This window comes from Sceloporus undulatus, chromosome 1 (genome assembly GCF_019175285.1).
Source record: "Sceloporus undulatus isolate JIND9_A2432 ecotype Alabama chromosome 1, SceUnd_v1.1, whole genome shotgun sequence".
NCBI lineage: Eukaryota > Metazoa > Chordata > Lepidosauria > Squamata > Phrynosomatidae > Sceloporus > Sceloporus undulatus.
This window is the reverse complement of record NC_056522.1, coordinates 107,351,878-107,374,744: the sequence shown is the minus strand read 5'-3', so window position 1 is coordinate 107,374,744 and position 22,867 is coordinate 107,351,878. Positions and strand designations below refer to the sequence as shown.

Here is a 22,867-nt window from a genome sequence, read left to right as displayed (position 1 = left end):
TGACTTTGGCCCAAAAAAGATAGGCAGATGGGGCAGCTTCACACAACACGCACCTTCAGAGTGCCTAAGGCAGTCCAAATGGGCCCCAAAAGGAGTGTTTTTTCCCCACTCATCACCACAGTCCACTTGGGACCACAGCAGGAGATGCCTTCAGGGCTGTAGGATATGTTCACCATTGCCTCAGGGCAATTGGGCTGGGAGTGGCTTCTGGCTGCTCCTGGATGCCTGTGTTTTTCTCCCCTGAAAGGCCAACTTCTGACAGAATCGTGCTGGAGGACGTAGACTAGAGATTTGTAGAGTTAATTAATTAATCAAATCCGCAAATAATCAAACCCGCAAAAGTCAAAGCCACAAATGTGGAGGAACAACTATAACAGTTATTGCTGTATGCAAAATGAGTAAAGTTATCCCCTATTAAGTTATGGCAGTTATAATTTAACAGCTATATTTTCACCATTGAAATTACAATAAAGTAGTTTCTTTGAATTTTAACATATAAGAAGCCATGATTCAGAAAACAGTTGTTCATAGTGATAACAAAATAGAACTCACAAGAAGAATATACATATGTCATAAAAATAAACTTTTCACACAGAGGTCTTCATCCAAACGAAGAATATGCTAGACAATAAGGATCATTCCATACACTTACAAATTTGACTAAAGTTACAATGCTTGCACATCAAAAAGTGTTACAAACACATTTATCTCTAATTATGAAGCTGCAACTGGCTGACAGTGGTTATTGAGTATATACTTCTTGGGCAATTTCATGTTCACCTCCAAGGCACAGGTAAGCAACCTGCGGGCCATATGAGAGACACACAGAGAAAGCTGGTGCCTTCCTTCGCAGTGGAATAGTGTCTAGTCCAATCCAGGTGTAGTCCAGCCTTTAGTGCTAAACCTATTTGGGGAATAGGGATTACCATTTTGGATTACAGATGCAACAAACAGCCACCTGTTTTCCAGTCCTCAATGGAAAAACGGCAACCTGACTTTTGGGTGTTTCTGCACAAGAAATTTGCACAACCTCATCCTTCAGGACTTTTTCTGCAAAAAAAAGTCATCAGTGGTCAAACATATAGTGGGTTTTTGATCAGAAAAAAAAAGGATTCTCAATGAAGGAAACTTAGATCCTGTGGATAAAATCACATGCATTACAGGAAAAAGAAATTTCTTGCAAAATGAATCCCCCCCCACACACACACACAGAGGGAGGGAGGGAGAGAGAGAGAGAGAGAGAGAGAGAGAGAGAGAGATGATCCTCCTTAGCCACAGATTCTTTTCCACAGATTCAAGCATTATTTTGTATCCTTGATACAAATTTTATGAAACGAAACCTAGCCAGTCTGGTACTGGGTGATTTGATAAAACTGGGTGATTTGAACACACACCCCAAAGGCCCAAAAGATATCTTTATATGTACTTAACACATATAGAAAGAAACCTTTATAAAAGTGGAAGTTCATATAGATATCTTTATATGTACTTACAAGAATTTAAGAGAAGCAGCAGAAAAGTGCTCACGATTGATTAGTTTGGGCTAGTGCACAGTGAAAATGTGTTATTTGTATCCCTCATGGAATTTAGAGCTACATGATAATCCCAAGTAAAGACACTAAGCAATCTCTTCACACTAAGAGTATGTGTCATGAGACAAAGTGAAAACTGCTGAATGAACAATCATCAACTGACAGGAATGAATCCTGATTTGGGAAGGAAATTAAAATGCAAGAGCATGCATTCAAATCTCTCTCTCTCTCTCTCTCTCTCTCTCTCTCTCTCTCTCTCATGCACACACACAAACATACACATGCACACACATAGAGCAGCTTCATTAAGTCTCATTCCTAACACAGACATTTATGGAAATATTTTTTTACAGTAGTTTTAGGTTTAACAGTCTTTTAGGATTAAAAGGTTTTAGGTCAGGTTTAACACAGTCACTCAGAAAGGAATTAGCAGTAAACATAAGTCCACTGAAGTTTTATAAAGTTTTTTTTTAAACTGCCACATATTTAGAACAAAATTTAACAGTTCTGAAGGGAAATAATAATAATAATAATAATAATAATAATAATAATAATAATATTTATTTGGATCCTGCCTCTCCCTGTATTAGATCGAGGTGGGTAACAACAAATAAAAACAATAAAATCAAACATGACTATCAATAGATAAAAGCATAACAGGACATATTAGATCCTAGTTCCCCAATCTCCCTCCCACCCTAAAATACCATTAAAAACAATTCCCAATAAAATGGTTAATAAAATAGATGGAGATCAAAGTCCGGTGGGTACAGCTAAACAAATGGAGAGTGAAAATTCTGAGGAGATCAGTTTGGGAAGGCCTACCGGAAGAGATCCGTTTTTATTGCCTCCTTAAAGGCCTCCAAAGATGTTAGATGGCAGATCTCATCCTGTAGGTCATTCCAGATTTTTAGAGCGGCAACAGAGAACGTCCTCTGGGAAGTCATCTTCTGTCTAGTTCTCTCTAACTGCAGTAGGTTCTTCCCAGAGGACCTGAGAATGCGGGAAGGGTTGTTTGGGAGGAGGCGTTTTCTCGGGTAAGCTGGGCCCAAGCCATGCAGGGCTTTATAGGTAATAACCAACACCTTTTACTGTGCCCGGAAGCTAATGGGCAGCCAGTGTAGGGATTTTAAGATAGGTGTAATAGAATCAAATTTGAAACTCCCTGTGACCAATCTGGCTGCCATATTTTGGACCAATTGCAGCTTCTGAATGTGGCATGAGGGTTGCCCCATGTAGAGCGCATTGCAGAAATCTAGATGAGAAGTTACCAGTGAATGTACAACCATTTCTAGGTTTTCCCATTCCAGGAAGGGTCACAGCTGGCGAATCAGCTGAAGCTGATAATGGGCGCTCCTGGCTGTTGCATCCACCTGGGATGACAGCTGAAGAGATGAGTCCAGGAGCATCCCCAAGCTATGGACACAGTCCTTTAGGGGAAGTGTGACCCCTTCCAGAACTGAAGAGCTTATCACCATACCTGGATTGGGATTGCCTATAGCAAGTACCTCTGTTTTATTTGGATTCAATTTAAGTCTATTTTCCCTCATTCAATCCATTACTGACTTCAGGCAGTCATTCAGAGAGGAGATGCCTTCCTTGGTCACTGAAACAGTCTGGGACATGGAGAAACAAATTTGAGTGTCATCAGCGTACTGATAACACCCCGCCGCATGTCTCCGGATGATCTCACCCAGCGGCTTCATGTAAATGTTGAATAGCATTGGTGACAGTATCGCGCCTTGAGGGATGCCCAATTTGAGCTCCCTCTTGGCTGAACAACTGTCACCAAGCAACACCATCTGGAACCTGCCCGAGAGATAGGAACGGAACCACTGCAGAGCAGTGCCTCCAATTCCCAATTCCCTCAGGCGCTCCAGAAGGATACCATGGTCTACGGTATTGAAGGCCGCTGAGAGGTCCAAGAGCACCAACAAGGTCACACTTCCCCGTCGATGCACAGACGGAAATAATAGTCCTGAAATTCTCAATTAATATGCCTCAGAGTACTGCTACCCTACCCCTGTAATAAAGAGACCAGACACAAGATGTATGGGTTAAAAACAGGGCCATTTATTGACCTATTTATTAAGTTCTTAATGGAACTGCAACTAGTATCATAACCAAAACAAATGTGGGAGACAGGGAAAGCTGCATACCGGTGTCTTACCACAGACTACCTCTGCAGCTTATCAAGGATGATAACACCTGGGCCTTCAACGACAGTCCATAAGTTGGGTTGCCGCTGGACAGCCCGCATAAGAAAGCCCAGCAAGAAGTCCCCCTTCCCAATCTGCGAAGATTAAAGTCGGGGTATACCTTCCAGCCAGACCCAAGGTCCATTCCTTTCATCTACCCCCCAGGTCGTAAGACCCGTAGAGGTGCTTCCAGAAATTTTCCTAACACCCAGTAGGGTGTCCAAGGTGCTCGCCGAGATCAAAATCAAATATTTATGCAAAATATAAATAAATACGCCCTATTAGAATCAACAAATTTCAAACCAAATCATGTATTATTGTGACACCACCTCAGCTAATCTCCCTTATAACACTGGAAACAGTGTAGGTGAAAAACCCCATGGAAAAAGAGGGGGAAATTCCTACACGGCCCCCAGGCGACCAAGTGAAACTTCACACTATACCAGCGGCGGGTGGATGGGTCAACGGTTAATCCAGGAATGAGACACCGAGGGGATGACAGGCAAAGCATGCCCTTAACCACACCCCCTAAAGCCTCATGCCATGGCAACAAGGCATGGCATGATTTTAATAGTCCTGGTCTTCACCAGTAGGAGGGCAGCAAAAAGCCCATCCCAGCTCCACAGCCTCCGTCATGGAGGGGGGTGGGATGGCCATAGTCTTAAAACTTTTTCAAGAACAAACATAATCAACTAACCTACAGGTATAATATTGTTATTAGATATAGTATACTATTTCAGATATTCATATACAGTGGGCCCTTAGTGTCTGCTGGGGTTGGGTTCCAGGACCTCCCATGGATACTGAAATCCATGGATGCTCAAGTCCCATTAAATACAATGGTGTAGTAAAATGGTGCCCTTTATATAAAATAGCAAAATTAAGGTTTGCTTTTTTTAATATATATGTGTGTGTGTGTGTGTGTGTGTGTGTGTGTGTGTGGAGAGAGAGAGAGAGAGAGAGAGAGAGAATATTTTCAAGCCATGGATGGTGAATCTGTCAATATAGAGGGTCAACTGTATGTTCATTTCCATTTTTCCAGGGAGAAATGAAAAAAATGATTTTTTAAACCTTCAGGTTATATTTTTAGTTTTTTGTGGATTTTTTGGGCTATATATTTGAATTTAAATTATTTTAAAATGAATGAAATGAAACCGGCATTTACAAAAAAAAAAGGGGGGGGGCACAATATTACTTGCTATACATAAACAAACAGAGCTGGAGAGCAGGAAATGTAGCACTTCATCATTCCAATCTCCTCTCCTCTACATTTTTGTTCAATATTACAGTTTGAGAATACAGTCAGACCTCTGTTCACATGGACATGAGGTCCGCAGTCTTGAATATTCACAGAGGGGCAACCTCTGTTAGTTTCAATGGGACATGCCCCTGTGGCGTACACCCTGTGTGTGCTCAAGGGCATGCACCCCATTCAAGCCTATGGGGCTTGAATATTGACAAGTCTCCGTTTTCATGGGGGGGGGGGAGTCCAAAACAGATCCCCTGCGATAACAGAGGGCTGACTGTACATTTAGAGTCAAGTGATGTTGAAATCCAGCAACAATTTTCAAATAATACTTATACAGATATCATAGGACCAAAGTATCCCCTAAACCCAAGGATGGAACAGTTTGCAAAGGTTGTATGAGTCAGAGATTTTGTTATTTTGGTCAATGCACTAGGTAAGCACAACCTATGGCCCATTAATCTATATTTCTCACCAGTCATTTAATGACCTGTTAATTACAGAGCAAGCCATCTCTTATGGAGTCAAGCAGACAGGAAACAGAGCTATTCAATCCAGCATGGACCACCACATATGCAAAAAGAATGAATCTTTCATCTTTTAAATGAATAAATATAATATCAAATCAAATCAGGATTTACAGGCCTACAAAATGTTGTTGTTGCTAGTACCAAATGTCTTTATGAAGTCAAGCTTTTGCCATGGAATTTCCTTGTAGTTGTGTTGGCAGTAAATGCATTGTAATGCTTGAACATGTGTGCTCTTCCTCTCTCAGTCCTTCTCAATACACTCAATAATATATATGCTTTGCAAATGATCATATTGTTTTAAAATGGAGTTGTTCTAATTATCATCATTAAGGGTGCATGTACATGATAAAAATAATGCAGTTATATATGCTTTAAGTGCTATAGCTCCATCCTATGGAATCCTTGTAGTTTTACAAGGTCTTTCGCCTTCTCTGCCAAAGAGTGCTGGTACTCACCAAATTACAAATCCCAGGATTCTGTAGGATTGCACCATGGCAGTTAAAGTGGTGTCAAACTGCATTATTTCTACAGTGTAGACCAACCCTCTCTCATGGATTTTCAGTTCATTTAGTGATTACTAGCCTGTGCTGATCTGTCAAAAACCGAATCGGTTTCAAATTCCTAGACTGAAAAGCTATCATCATCTATTTAATTATTAATAAATTATGCTAAAACTGAATCTCAGTTATATGCCATACCTCAGAAATGATCATTGTAAAAAATTAACATTTGTGTCATTAAAAGTTTAAATAACACAAAATGGAAGGCAGCAAAATGCCACTAGAGCTACATTATGCCATAACACATTGGCCTGTTCTGAAGCGTAAAATGTCAGGCAGGCTATGTGCTACATCAAGATTTCTGTGAAGTCTGAGGTATTAACACCAGCCCTCGAGTTACAATAAAAAAGGTTAATTTTAGAGTATGCACTTAGAAAAATAATGGACTGTTCTCAAGAGGAGAGTGAAATGGAGAAATGACACTATGAGAACCCACAATAAAGAAACAGCTGGACTCAGATTCTTTTTAAGATTATTATTAATTTTAACATAATCTAATTTACAATCAAAGCAATATACATTTAGAAAATAAAAACAACTGCAAAAAGGAAGAGAAGAACCAAGATAAAAAAAATGGGAAGACAAATAATGAATAATTGTTCTGACTTCCACAATCCTGATTGTAAAGAAAAAGAAAAAAATTATAATAATGATAAAAAAATAAAAATATATATTATTACAGATTCAACTAAAGAATCCTGCTAAGGTTACTAAAACCTATAATCACAAATTATTATATTGTTATATTAGAATGATGGCCATCTGTTGGGGTGCTTTGATTCTGTGTTCCTGAACGGCAAGGGATTGGATTGGATGGCCTTTGAGGTCTTTTCCAACTCTATGATTTTATCTTAAATTAGTAACTTTTTACCTTCTTACAAGCCCACCACATATGAAAAAGAGCTCTGATTAACTTGACTTCCCCAACATTGGTTTGAAACATTCTGGGACATTTTTGTCAATTTATTATGAGTTACTGTATATACTCATGTATAAGTCTAATATTTTGGTGAAAAAATTGACCCCCCAAAAAACTGAGTCAACTTATCCATGGGTATGTACTGTACTTTAGCTCTTTTTTTTTTTTTTTTTAAAGGAAGCATCCCCTGATGAAAAGCAAGAGTGTAGTCTATCCTGGAAGCACTGACCTGACCCCTCTCCACTCTCACATTCATGTAGTCTGAGCACAAACAGTAAAGCCTGCTGGAATTTTGTAAATTCTTTGGTATCATTTTCCTTTGCTTTATTAATTCAGTCCTTTGTTACATGCCCTTAGGTTTTACCCTCGACCTATCCACTGGTCATATCAAAATCCGTAATTTTGGCCCCCAAACCTGCCCTCGATTTATACACGAGGTTGAGTTATAGTCAAGTATATACAGTAGATTCCATCTTGGGTTTTCTTTTAAATCACTGTACAGAATAGGTTTTATACCTTTAGGCCACATTTCCCCCATATATCCATATGAACATTGCCCAAAATGTGGGCCCACCTCATTATGTATATTTATTTATTTAGAGTACAGTGGACCCTTGTTATACGCTGGGGTTTGGTTCCAAGATCCCCCGTGGTTTGGATAACAAAATCCATGGATGCTCAAGTCCCATTAAATATAATGACATAGCAAAATGGTGTCCCTTATAAAAATTGGAAAATCAAGGTTTGATATTTGAAATTTATGCTTTTTTGGAGCATTTTCAAATTGTGGACGCTTGGATCTGTGTATAAAAATCTGTGTATAAGAAGGGCCGACTGTATTTATATTCTGCTCTTCAGCCATAAAGGCTCTCAGAGCAATTTAGAGGTTGCTAACTTGCTAATTACAGGTATACTTCTGTCTCTAATTTCAGAAGCCATTTATACACTGTTTTAATTATATGGACATCATCATTACACAGTTCTAAACAAAACTCATTTTCTCTAACCTTTATGGCAACATTTCTCTTGTCTTGATTAAATTTGCATATAAGCAAACAAATTAAGATACTTGTTCAAAATACAAAGTGTCATCATAAAACAACCGTTTTCAATTTTTAACCAATTTTTTCTTTTCTTTTTTTAAAAAGGCTTCCTGCAGTGAAGTAGGAAAAGACTCTGTACTTATAGCAAAGCCATAGGAGACTATAATATAATAATTTTTAAATTCAGTATGTGGTTTAAATTTATCATACCATAATTAACCATGCCAACCACATCTTACTGTAAATCATGGCCTTCAAATTCCAAGAGTTTCACATCTCTAAGCATTATCCATTCCTTCAACTATATAGAACAACAGGCCTCATAATACAGTTTGACATTAGGGACTCCCAAATCACCCCTTTCCTTAGCATCATGAATTTTATTTTGGGCTGGTTTTTTTTTGTTTGTTTTTTTGTTTTTTTGCCTGCCAAATAAATCAAGAAATCTCTTTCTGTCATTGAACAAAAAATGTTCTGTTTATTAGAATAGGGATCATTTGAAAAAGAAATAAAAACCTTCGCCAAACTGCAGTTCTACTCCAAAGGAATAAATATAACTTTATCCATTTTTCTAGGTCTCTTTTAATTTCATTTCAGACTTGTTCATAGTTGTTATGAAATAAACAGCTATTCTTCATGATTGTAACTTACAATATTTACCCCCCCCTTTTTTTTTAACTTTAAAATTTGAAAGAGCATTTAATTTGTTATCCCCTTCTAAAGTCATATTTTAGTTAGCAATTTTGTTATATAACAATTCACTTTAAACCCAAAGCATTTCTCGAACACCTTAATTCCTCCCCCCCCCCCCAGAGGAGCCTTCACTGACTTCTATGAGCTTTTGTCATGGTCGCAAGATCATCCACAAGCAATCATCTTATACTGTTCTTTTTTTTAAAAAAAAACACCATTCACTCCATAAATCCTATTGTCTTGTCTAATGTCTCTCAGTAGGGTCACCAACGCCAAAATAAACATTGATGGAGATAACCCTATCTGTCATGTCACCAGTAGGTGAAAAGCAGTGAGATGGAAATGTTGCTCAAAAGGAAAACTTTTCCATTCCATAACCTACCCTTCTCCCCATTCCCACCATCTTCTTCACAGGCACAGCTGATGCAGATGCAAGATTTTCAGTGCCTTCCCCTAGGCTCTGGCACTTCCTTTTGAGGAAGATGAGAACAGGCCCCTCCTTACTAGCTTTCCACATACAGATGAAGACTTCTTTATTCTGACAGGCTTTTGAAAACTGTAGGTTTCTAAAAAAAACAAAAAAGGCTTTAGAGAGGAGCCGCTTTACGCTCAAGCCACGTAAAGCACGCCCGCGTATGACGCGGGCGTGCTGTATTACACTACACTAGCTCTCAAGTCATATACTACAGGTAGGCAAAATGAAACCTACCAGATGGTTTTGAACTGCATCTCCCATCATCCTTAAACAGCATAGTAAATACTTTAAACACTGGGAGCTGTACTTCAACAACATCTGAAGGCTCACACTTTGCCTATCCTGCTTCATATAGTTATTCTATAAGTATCTCTGTGGGTCTGGGCAACATTGACTGAGAGACCCCAAATGAACCAAGAGAGCCCACAAACACACTTAGATGAAAGCTGAGTTCTCTGCAGTCTGAAGGTGTTAATCACCTGACTTTTTCCTAGGGGCTGGAATGTCAAAATGGAGAGTTCGCAGTGATCAGGACATCTGCAAACTACATGTCTAATCAGAAGGCCCCATCATGCACTCTTGCCAATACTGTTCTCTGCAATTACAACATTTTTTCTGTCACTTGTGTAATTCTGCTAATACTGCATCATTTGCTCTAGGTGAAAGATAGACAGGCCTCCAGATACTTGGACTCCACCTCCCAGCATATTTCATCACTAGCTAGGCTGAGGGCAATTGCAACAAACAATATCTGGAAAGCCACAGATTGCCACCTCTGTTCTCTACAAAAAGCGAATTGTCAAGTCTGTCCCACAGTAGTTACTTACTTGCTAAAACTTTCCCATTTCCACTGAAAGCTATCACAATTTCTCAGTTTACCATTTATTTACATGATTGTCATGCGGGATGCATTTCTGGAAGGTGACTAGCAAATGCCAGCGAGTCTATGCCTAACAATTTACAAATTACGAGTTTGAGTCAGTCCATCATTTATTGCCAAGTCAAGTCAGTCATTGCAGCAACTTGAGTCCAGCTTAAGTCTGACTACATTACCGCACTACCCTCTTATAGTGCTGCTATTTGACTTTTACTGCAGTGGCTGCCTCCTGTTGCATTCTGAGGCTTGCAGTTCATTGAGCCTTAAGGGCTCTCTGGCTGAGAATTCTAAATGCCCTTCCTTAAATTGCAAATCCCAGAATGCAACATGAGGCAGCCAGAGCAGCTAAAGTTGAATACCAGCTCAATAAGAATGTAGTGCGTTAATCTAGGCCCATAGACCCAGGTCTACATCACAGCTAAGTATCAATACTTTTTAATTCATCTTAGAGATAAATTGTTCGCTTGTTGCCTTTGCTGCTTATTGAAGAACTGCTATATTAAATTTATTAGATCCACTAATGTAAAAATACATACGTTAAAACACTGTGCAAAAATGCATAGCTTTACCATTCAATTACTGGCTCCTTCAATGGTAATATTGTTGCTTTTAGTTTCAAACTGGAGTAGATCATGACTAAATCATTTGTAAATTAGAATATCAATCCAAATTCCTGACAGCTGACAATTAGACTCCCATGATCAAATGAAGTAAGGGGGAAGGGAGAGCCATTTAGCTTACGGAAGCTGGATTGTCAAGAAAATAGTGATTTTTTTTAAAAGATAAAGCTAGCCAAGACTGACCTACAGATTAGATTTTCAAATTAGATTGAAAAGATTGATATCATTTTGGTCTCCATACTTAGGAGCAGGAATCATGGGACTTGCTTAGAATGGGGCACAGGAGAGAAGACTGAAAAATGAACAGAAATTCCTTTATCAGACAATACTTTTAAAATGTAATAATAATCAGACAACACAGAACTAAGCAGGCAACCAAATATTGTTTTTGCTTTGCTAATTAAAATAAATGCTCATTGCTTTAGGCTACTGTTAATTTAATTTAACTCCCGTTTGTACATACCAAATTGAATAAACTGATAAAAAAAAGTGAGAAGGATTGAGAGAGTCAAACAGTGTCTCTTGGGAATTTATCATATTATTCTACCTCTTTTCCAGCGCTACTTCTTCTGCTATGAATATAGCACAGAGCTGTTTATATTTCCAATTCCACTGTGGCTCATCTAAATGGTACATGAGTTCTGAGAAGTGAGCAATGGTAGAGAGAGTACAATTTCTTAATGAATATCTGAGTGACAGGAGAATCAAGAGCAAGATTTTGGTTTTTTTCACTCACCTCCCCCATCCCCAACTTCTTTAACTGTGATTGGAATGTTAATAAAAAGAAATGAACACAAGCCTCATCTTCTGAAAGAAATATTTCCCTGGCAGTGACTGAAGCTTCCATTGTGGCTAATACTTTACTTCATAGAACTAGTCTGTCAAATACTGCAAATGTTTGTTTTTATTTCCCTATCGTATATTGTAACCCGTCAGCAATATCAGAAAACAAGGCTAACAGTCCAAGAGGCAAGAAAAAGACAATGAGAGGGGTGGGGGGAAGCTAGGGCGAGAATAGCTGAAATTTATGGTACCATCCGAAAGTTATATGCCTTGAGAACAAAGTTAAAAAGCACTCTATGAATTTACCACTTGCCCCTTTCATGAAGAAAGCTTCAACATTGTTTGGGACATATGCAAATCAAACTGAAAAGTATTTTTTGCTTACTCTCAACATTGGATTCTGGAATTGCTACTTATGACTGGGTAGTGTTCCCAAGCTTTCAACCTGAGGTGCAAGGTTGACAAGGAAGAAGCTATTAACATCTTTGTATTCCACCTATATAACAAATGAAAGTATTGATTTCTGTTAAGTTAGCCATAATGCTCGTAAAAATAACATATTCTTTACATGCACAATTTACAGGATGAACATGTTTCTATCTTTATGACGGTCCTGTACCCCAAAATATATGGTTTGGGGTGGGGACATCTTTTTAGTCTACACAAAAGGAAAAGTTCTCCAACCCTCAGATATAGGATATCCATTATAATAAGGGACACCTGAAAGTCATATAAGGGACAAGCTTTCCAACCTTCAAATAAGGAGCAAATACAGGACATTGGGCAACCCTATGATTGTGTCTATTTCAATTTAAAACAGACTGGTCTACTTCTGTTTAAAACAGACTGAGAAAGTACTTTGGTCATACTGGATAAGATCACATTGGACCAGATCACTTCCAGAATTTTATTCATAAAGTGGCCAAACAGTTACCTATAGAAAACTGCAACAGGCAATAAGCACTACTGATTCTTCGTCCAACATTTCCTTGTGACTTCAGTGCAGAGACATGCCATGTGTTATACGGGGAGTGGTGAAATAAAGTTAATGTCTGACTTTAAAATAATATTATAATAAAGATTTATTTCTAGCCCACCCAATCATGAAGAATCCAGGTGGGTTACAACAGTAAAATACATCAAATTACAACAGAGTTAAAAAAAATAAATCAAACCCTAGACCTACCCCCCCCCATTCCCAGAACTAAAACAGAATTAAACAGAAATAGTATTAAAACATTAAAGACATTAAAAACATTAAACAAAAAAATAGGCAGAAAGATAGGTGGGGAAGAATAGACAGATGAGGGAACAAATATCTCTATATCTGGGGAGGGTAACTAAGTTGGAAAGGCCTGCCAGAAGAGATCCGTCTTAAGTGCTTTCTTGAAAGCTGCCAGAGTGGAAATGTGACGGATCTCCTCCGGCAGGTCATTCCATAGTTTTGGAGCAGTAGTAGAAAAGGCCCTCTGGGAGACTGATGTTAGCCTAGATCTTTTTGGCTGTAGTAGATTTCTTCCCAAGGACCTTAATGTGCGGGACGGACAATAGGGAAGAAAGCGTTCCCTCAAGTACTCTGGGCCCAAGCCATGTAGGGCTTTAAAGGTAATCACCAACACCTTGTACTTTGCCCGGAAACTAATAGGCAGACAGTGCAGGGACTTCAAGACTGGTGTTATATGGTCATTCCTAGACGTTCCCGTGATGAATCAATAACTTCAGTGTTACATTAAAACAAAGATTTTAGTAAAAAGTATCACATTCAATAATACAGTAGATAATGGGAGGAGTGAGCACTCTGCTTATTAGGAGGCTTGTGGTATTTTCCCCCTTCCTTCCAAAAGAAAGTTACAAATAGATCAGTGTGGAAAATTTACACTATGAGATTATTAACCCTTGTGTCAAGGCAAAGCCAACTTGCAACAGAATTCACTCCACGGGTTAAAATTGAGTCCTTGCATGAAAAGTTCTGGATCTAGCAGGTATCCAGGAAAACGCGTCCTACTGGGAGCTAGGCAGGAAGAAGACTGAGGTTACCGGGGGTCGCTCCGTCCATGAGGCGGGGTTAGGCCCCTGGCCTTTGTTTTTGAATTTCCTGCCTATAGGAGCCTTGCAGGCGGAGCTACCCAAGATCAGGAGGTTCGGCCCCTTCTCTGCTGGGAAATGATAAAATTTAGACTTTCTGAGATGGACAACATGCTGTTTTTTCTGCTATATTAAGAAATGGTTTAGAATGTCCCCCTTCTCCCAAAATTCAGGCATTTTGTAGTTTCATTTTCCCTATTTCTCCATATTCGGAAATTTTTTATCTGTTGATTCAGCCATCCATGGCTTGAAAATATTTCAAAAAATAGAACTTTGATTTTGCCATTTTAGGTAAGGGACACCATTTTACTGTACCAATGGGGCTTGCACTTCCATGGATTTTTATATTGTGAGGAGGTACTGGAATGAAATCCCAGCAGAAACCAAGGGTTCACTGTATTTGAATCTGTGTAAATCAAACACCTGAGAGCTTAGTAACTTAATGTTGTTGCTGTTGATGATGATGATGATGATGTTTTAACTGAAAAGTGTGCTGGGACAGCAGGAAATAAAGCACTAGTGGGCAACTAATCCTATAGTTGTTTAGGCCTACATAGCATATGGTTTGGGTTTGTTTCTTTGTTTGTTTCTTTGTTTTTAAAGTTTTATGAACATTTCAGCAACCTCATTAGTCTTGCTGTTGTTGTTTGCCTTCAAGTCATTTCTGATTTACGGAAACCCTAAGGCAAGCTTATCACAGGGGTTTGTTGGCAGGTTTCTTCAGAGAGGGTTTGCTGAGAGACTATGACTTGTCCAAGGTCACCCTTGCCAAGCTCGGATTCAAACCCTAGTCTCCCTAGCTGAATGCTCAAACCATTACACCACACTGGTTCTCACTAACAAGTATATTTCTATTTATAGAGATTTATATACTGAACTGGATTCTGGCCTATGCAGATGATACCACAATAAATGTGCTGTTCTTTTAAAGTGCCAAAATATAATACTTTTTCTTGTATCAACTAACTGATAGTTGCAGATTTCATGCAATTTTTGTATGGTTATATTGTTATTGTGGGCATTAAAGTTGTTTCCAACTTATGGTGACCCTAAAGCAAATCTATCACAAGATTTTCTTGACAAAATTTGTTCAGTGGAGGTTTGCCACTGCTTTTATCTGAGGCTGAGAGAATGTAACTAGCTAAGGTCACTTAGTGAGTTTCCACTGCTAAATGGGATTTTAATCTGGCCTCCAGAGTCCTAGTCCAACACCCAAATCACTACCCCATGCTGGCTCCTGTGTTGATTATATATATGCTCTCAATCTTTGACTCCTAAAGTTCTACTATTTGGAATCAAATCACTTGTTTACTTTATTTCAATAAATTAACTGATTTTCCACCCTGGTTCCATAGCTCTGGAGGGGAATTTCTGGAGCCACCCCATGGTTACAGATTTTGGATGTGATGTTTTCTCTCAGGGCAGATTTTGGAAAAGGTTCAGTAAAAGGGGATAAAAGAGTGAGAACACAGGAATCCACAATATATGTTAAGATGTATAGAGGTGTATCCACACTGATGAAATAAAGCAGTATGACTTTAACTGCCCTAACACTATCATACACATTCCTAGGATTTGTAGTTTGGTGAGGCACCAGACCTCATTGATAGACCAGGTTGAAAAACTTTCCAAACTACAAATCCCAGGATTCCACAGGATGGAGTCATGGCACTTAAAATGGTGTCAAACTGTTTTATTTCTGAACTGTGGAAAAGCTGTAAGAGACCTAGCAATGAAAATGTGTAAGAGAACCAGGCATGAAAAGATGTTCACAGCTTCGATCCACAATAGCAACTATAGCTACGTATAAGTGTACCATCAATGGAAGTAGCAGTTTTTCAGTGGAGAAATGTCAAAACTGAATGACAGTGCAGGGGCAATACATTACATGCACAGTGTAGCTAGAAAACACAATTTATAACCAAAGTTATAAAATATTTTGTCTTCTCAAAGTTGAGCTATTAGTCATTGCAAGATAATGCTATAATTTCTATGAAGACAAAACTAAATGTATCATTTTTCATTCAGTCATGCATACACATGTATGTATACTGCAACATGGAGTTCCTTGAATTCAATTTGCCCACACTGTGTGAGGAAGGAAGATTTAAATCTTTACTCTTTATTCTGGTTAAAGTTAAAATCACAGCCACCCCTGCTATTAGGCTAGAGAAAAAGAGCCATTGGCATAAAGCAAATAGTTTAAACAGCCTCTCTTAAGGAGATAGTTTCTTGTTTTTTACTTTTCTTAACACCACCTACCTTATATTATTTACTTGTCTGCATTCTGCAGGGATCTCACCTGTTCTCCAAAATTTTTCAAAGATCACAGATAGAGGCTCTGATATTACAGCAAGTTCCTGTAGAACCCTTGCATGCAGTTGATCTAGCCCAGGAAATATGTATCAGTTTGAAGTAGCTAGCTAAATGTCCTGTTGAGACATCTTTTAAGACATTGTACCATGACTCTGCAGACCAGGGTTCAGCTCCCTGCTTGGCCATGCAACCCACTGGATGACCTTGGGCAAGTCACATGCTCTCAGCCTCAGAGGAAGGCAATGGCAAACCTCATCTGAACAAATCTTGTCAAGAAAATTTCGTGATAGGCCTTAAGGTTGCCATAACTTGGAAATTACTTGAAGGCACACATTAATAACAATATATCCTGTTCCACTGCTTTACCTGTGTTGGTTTGCATTCCCTCACTGCATCATTTATTCTATTTTTAACAGGTTGAGCCCTGTTCCCCCCCCCTCATTTTGAGGAAGACAAAGGCAAAAAGCAGTTGTACTTTCTCTGCGTCACCTATTAGCAATTCTTTTTAGCTACTGCTTCCTGGTTCTTTCTCTTACTCACAAAGACAGCCATCTTACTCTGGGCTTATTCTAAACGTAACCCTCCTGACCTGATCTCTACAAATACTATCTACATGTTTGTATTTTTTTCTTGGTGATTTGCCCCATTTCTCTGATATCCCCATTTTAAATCTCAACTCATCTGAATTTGAATCCACCCTGGATTCAGTATCTTACTTTCAAGAAACTTCCACCCATCATGAACTTCCTGCTCTCTTAGTATTTACAAACATGGGGTCTATTATTTCCGTAAATGTATTAATATTGGCTTTTTTAAAATGCAAAGCATATCTCTGGCAGCAGTCAGCTTTCCCTTTCCCCTATAAAATGAATCCCTGGAAGACACAGACGTTTCAATCCATGGTTCCTATGACTTCCATATCATTGACCAGTTTCTCCCAATTGAAAGAAGTTCTAAAATAATTCCTAATTGATAATACCGATTAGTCAAAGATAATGGCCAACTCTTTCATTACTATAAGATCTTCAAAAAAATTAATTTCAAAGTTTTGCTCTGTCTAACTTTATAGCTCAACTTAATTTTTAAAGTGCTGTGACAACTTTCATTTCACCTATACTGAAAAGGAACAATGATCTAAGCTGCCATTCATTTTGACAGCCATGTTAAAAAAGATTTCTGAAACTTTAATTGCAAATGAAATTCTCCCATCTTACAGAATAACTGTAATATGTTCTGTAATCTCAGCTTTAGCTAAAAATTCAGTAAATATGGTAAGTGAAGAAAGCAGGCACCATCACTTTGGGGAAAAAAAGATTATGAGTTTTGTAATTTGCAGAGCTACAATATAGTCCATGGTGCAAGAATAAAAATACCTCCTATTGTAAATGGCAATTTTACCAAGATCTGAAATAGATACAGAAATACTGCATTAAAAGGGACAAATGCGTAAATTGCATGTTTCTATATCCTTCTGAAAAGCTCATATTTCAGCAACCTTGCTATTTTTGCCACAGCTTGTGATGAGAACAAACTGTCCTTCAGCAATCAGTCTGAAGAAGCAGACTTTTCAGTGCTTATGATAAAATAGGATAAATATATAAATCACTTTGCAGAGATGTTAAGATTATATGAATTCAGTGCCCTGAAAATAAAAGACATGAACTAGCTGTTTATTATATAACTCTGTTACTATTATTTAACTAATAATTAAGAATTGTAAAAATGTATGTAAATTACTTTTTGGAAAGCTTTCTGTCCCTTGCCTTCTCAAGAAACAATACAAAATATAACTTCAATAAAATAAAATATGCTGTCAGTAAATTGCTACTTGAAATTCTTTAATACAATCTACATTTTTAAGATCCATTGTAATTAACATGCAGACAGCAGTCTTCAAAGAAGCATTAAATACTGCATGATTTGGCTTTTAAAAGTACTTTCCTTATCAAACATTATATCCACTGCATACAGCTCTGTAAGCTTTAAAAGACAAATTGTTTAATCTATTGTTCTTTTCATAGGCTCAGAATAATTAACAGCTCATTGTACTTAAAAAGGATTCACAATCTTTTCTAGACATAATTATAAAAATCATTATTGAATGAATGGAGTCTTAGTTTAATGGCCTCCAACAAATTATACTTTTCACCTCAGGAGCAGAGCAGAATAGACTGGGGTGGTCCTTCAAACAGTATACTGTATTTTAGATGGCAGAAATTTCTCTCGTTCTCCCTCTTTCTCTATCTTTCCACCTATAGCCAGTGCACACTGGCAGGGATATATATTTTATCATGATACAAAGTGAATCAAGAAGAATCAAGAATACAGTTTCTAAAAGTACATAGTATACCATACAAGCACCACATACATTAGAAGCATATTTCTTTTTCTGTACAAATCTAGAGAAATTTAACAGTCCATAGAAAAATATTTGAGAAATTTTAAAATATAATATTTTAGTCCCCTAGCTCTTGGTTTACTCTCTTTTTTTAACCCTTTCCATTTCTGTGTATTGACTTTTGAATATGTGCAAGAAATTGTTGTGTACTTTAGAAAATTCTGGGGATATGTGACTGTTCCATTTACATGGTGGACAGCTACCTTGGTCTCTAGTGGCATCCAGAAAGATGTAACTGGAGATAACAGGGAGAGACTGGTAACGGCATGACAATTATTCTCCAGCAAAGTCTGACTATTTCTCATTACTTTTCACTAAACAATCCAGGATTTCCTTGGTAGATGGCTTGAAAACTACTTCCCTATTAAGTTTTCTCAGATATTTTATTAACCGTTAAAAGACCAAAAGAATTTTTATTTCTGAAAATATGTAAAGAAGGATTCCCTATGGAGAAAATATTGTTGATGCAACCAATTCTAAAGAATCCAGTTGCAGTTTTTTTAAACACCTATTATGATAATAATGACTTTAGGTTTGAACAGTAGATTTAAGGATAAATAAAAATAACGAGCCCCTGGCTAGAAACTTAACATATAAAGTTTTGCATACATTTCTAAATAAAAACATTTGTTTGCTTTATAAATTGTTCAATGCTTTCATAATAGAAGGGGCCATATTATTATATTTATGCAATGTGTCCTAAGTAATAAAAAGATTAATATGTGTTATGTTTACATGTTTCTAAAGTATTTGACAGAGATAATAGGCCTGAGGGCAGAACTACATGTCAAATATAACACTGAGCATTACTAAATAAATAGATTTCCCTTCTATCTTGATCTTTCTCACTTTCATAATGTAGTGATCAGTTTAGCACAAGTCTGTTTCACATGTGCTTATTCACAAATGTGTTCTGTCCCATTTCCACATGCATCTGCACCAAAAAGAAAAAACCTCTTGTATGTGTTCTGAATGCACTTTATGGTAAAGAAAGGGGGATAGCAGATAAACCTGATTCACCAGCTCCTCCCAGCATTTTAAAAAGCATATGTCTATAAATCTGGCCACCACAATGGAAATCATAAGAAATGTGGAGGCTGGTGAAAGAGGAAAAAGTCAATCCTGGATGCATTCTGAAGAAACCTTCAAGGCCGCAGAAAGCTCAGTTTTTACCAGGCTAAACTGGTTGTTTTATTTCCCATGTTTATGTTGTCAGTTTTGAATATATTGTTTGCTGAAACATGTTGAACTGCTCTTCTTCTTTCCATGTTATTTTTGCCTTTAGTACCAAATTTTCTATTAAAGAAATAACACCCAGCAACACATCTGCTTTGCTAACTAAGGTATAACTGCACTGCACTGCATTTTTGTTGGGCTGTCTTTGAAAATAGTATAAATGATTCAGTTAGTTTAATAAAAAAAATTACAAGACAGACACAACAAGCAATTTGAATTGTGCCTCAATACAGATTGGTACCTGGAAAACTGCTGTAATATAGCAGTTGCATGTTCCCTTCAACTAGCTCTGATATAGCTTGACCATTCTGAACCAACTTCAGTTTTCAGATACTCTTCAGAGAAGACTGCATACAGAGATTATTATAGTAATCCAAACAAGATGTAACCAAGTTATGTATCACTGTGTACATATTTGGCACATTTAGAAACAGGCACTATTAGCAGACAACTAACTATGGAAAGGTCAACACTAATACCTGGACTTCCAGGTGTGAAACAGAATCCAGAGACATACATTCATTCTTGCCTGTTCTAGAGCAGAAATGGCAGCTATTTTTGTAAACGTTTCCCCAAGAAGTACACTTCTCTATTTATTAAAATCTGGTTGGGTGGTAAAAACCTGAAATGCCAATCCCATTCCTCACTGTTCTCACTCTGTCCATTCCCATCTTCATATAGTACTTGTAGAAATGGGGGTTTACTACACAATTTCCCTATCAACCCATTTAGAAAGTGATGTAGTTCACATTCTGTAGTAACTATGTTACAGGAAGTATTGTCTTTGTTTCAAGTTTGCTTGGTTTGCCTTTCGCTGGCATTGTCATGTAGCCAAGTTGGATCAGCTACATGTCACCATGACGTTATTACATTCTTATGCAATGCTTGATTGTCTAGAATCGCATGTTGAAGAAAACAAAAACTTCAAAAATGATACCAAAAAGTAGCAAAATGACTAAGAATGTTAATAAAGAGAAGAAGAAAAAAGAGGAAGGAAAGGGGGAGGTATGTTTAGAGAAGATCCAGGGCAGTCAAAAATTGTTTTATTTTGTTTTATTTCTTGGAAATCTCAGAATCACTTTTAAGTTGAACATCTGCCATAAAATTAATTGGACAGAAAACAAGAAGATACTCGTTGCCATTTCTTTTCTATGAGAAGGAATTTATATATAGTTTGATCCCTTATTTATGCAATTATTGCAGTTCTACATGGTCCAGCAACCAGTGTTCTCTGTACACTGTGAATGGACAGAAACATAAATAGAAACAGCACATAATAAAACCAAGACAAAACTAGCAACAAAGAGCAAAAATGCTGCATCACATGCAAGCAAAGCAAATGGTTTTTACAACAATGTATCCAAAGGCTTGGTCAAATATAAGTAGATTCTTAAAATATCTACAGGATGAAGAACTACGGAAACACTAAATAATTCATTTGTCCACTAATCTATGTATTGCAAGCAGTAAAATGTCCTCTACTGAAATTTGAATTGGAAGCATTATCAATCGCAGAAAGTGACACTGCTGAGACAAACAGAGAGAGAATAAAAATAGAGAACTCTATATTGAATTCTTTGTACCAACCAAGAGAGCATTAAATTTAGGATAGGTTTACGACAGAGTACTGAAGTTTCCAATACACTTTCTCATTTATTCACATATTTTAACATAAAAAACAAAGCCAGTTTGAACACGTCAAACCCCACCTTCCATCGAAGCCACTGAAAAATACTCCCATGGTTGCATTTTAAATCCATTTGTCACATAGATTGGGGGGAGGTTTACAGGCTCATAGTTAGGCCATTAGGGGCCCTGGGGCAGAAAGCGGGGCTCAGTAGGGCAAAACATTTGCACTCTCCTGAGTTCTACTGTGCTCCAGAGGTGCCATCGCGGTGCACCACCATTTGGTGCTCCCTTTGGCTGGGGCCCCGGTGGCCCCAGCCTATCTATGAGCCGGGGGGGAGGTATAAAGTTACAGGGAGACACTTGAATGTCTTTTACCATGATGATCCTATGATAAGACAATCCAAAATGAAGCAAGAATATGAAACTTCCAAGTTAAATGGCCCTCAATGGGATACAGCATAGAACAACTATGAATATCACTGTGGATAATGGTGCAACTGGAATCAAGCTGAAAGGACATTCTGCTGTTGACTTGCTGAGTCAGTGAAGAAAGCTGATGGGAACAAAAACAACTCATTTCAAATGTAGTGCTGGAGATGAGTTCTACGGATACCATGGGCTGCTGAAAGGACAAGTAAATGAGTCCTAGAACAAATTAAGCCTGAAGTCTCCCTAGAAGCCAAAATGACTAAACTGAGATTGCTGTACTTTGCCACATCATGAAAATACATGACTCAGTTAAAAAAAAATATATTTTCCAGCCTCTCCTGAGTGGATTGAGACGGGATTACAACTTAATATAAAAATACAAATGCAAGCACAACAATAAAATACATAAGGACTTAGCAATTAAAAACAAGGTATCAAAAAGCGACAGTGGGATAAAGATATTTCAATCCTGATCAAGGAGGTGGATCTGTGTGTCTTATACAAAATTGGGTAGGTATGCTCGCCGGAAGAGATCCGTCTTAACTGCACTCTTAAAGTTCTCCAAGGAGGTAATAAGAAGGATCTCTTCTGGGAGACTATTCCACAATCTTAGAGCGGCTACGGTAAAAGCTCTTTGGGAAGTTGAGGCTAGTCTAGTGGTTTTTAGTTCCAGCAAATTCTTCCCCGATGTTCTGAGAGTGCGGGGCGGATTATGTAAGAAGATGTGTTCCTGTAAGTAACTTGGGCCTAAGCCATGTAGGGCTTTAAAGGTAATAACCAACACCTTGTATTGCACCCGGAAGCAAATTGGCAACCAGTAAGATCATTTAAAATTGGTGTTACATGGTCAGACCTTGAGGAGCCGGTGACCAACTTGGCTGCCATATTTTGTACTAATTGAACCTTCTGAACTGGGTTCAACGGTAGCCCCATGTACAGAGCATTACAGAAATCAAGATGAGAGATTACCAGAGCATGTACCAGTGGTTCAAGGTCCTTTCGATCCAGGTAGGGATGCAGTTGGCGAATCAACCGAGGTTGGTACCAAGTACTCCTGGCCGTCACATCTACTTGAGATGACAACTGTAGAGACGGATCCAGGAGAACTCCCAAACTGTGAACTTCATCCTTCTAGATTCAACTTGAGTTTGTTTTCCCTCATCCAGCCCATTACCAACTCAAGACAGGCATTCAGAGGAGAGATGCCATCCTTAGTCACTGCAGCAGTCAGAGGCATAGAGAAACATATTTGGGTGTCATCAGCGTACTGATAACACCGTGCCCCATGTCTCCGGATG

The 22,867-nt window shown here is 38.1% G+C and overlaps 1 protein-coding gene across 4 annotated transcripts in view; it reads right to left on the bottom strand.

The window, feature by feature from the left end:
- The window catches only part of HS3ST5 (heparan sulfate-glucosamine 3-sulfotransferase 5), a 233,589-nt gene that overhangs the window by 148,526 nt on the left and 62,196 nt on the right, over positions 1-22,867 (bottom strand). Inside the window, exon 1 of one of the 4 annotated variants that reach the window (XM_042446847.1) lies at positions 54-84. The exons of the other annotated variants lie outside the window; for them this stretch is intronic. The gene's annotated coding sequence lies outside the window, so the exon portion shown is untranslated. Of the gene's footprint in view, positions 1-53; positions 85-22,867 lie in introns of those variants that run through there. 4 annotated transcript variants of the gene reach the window in all.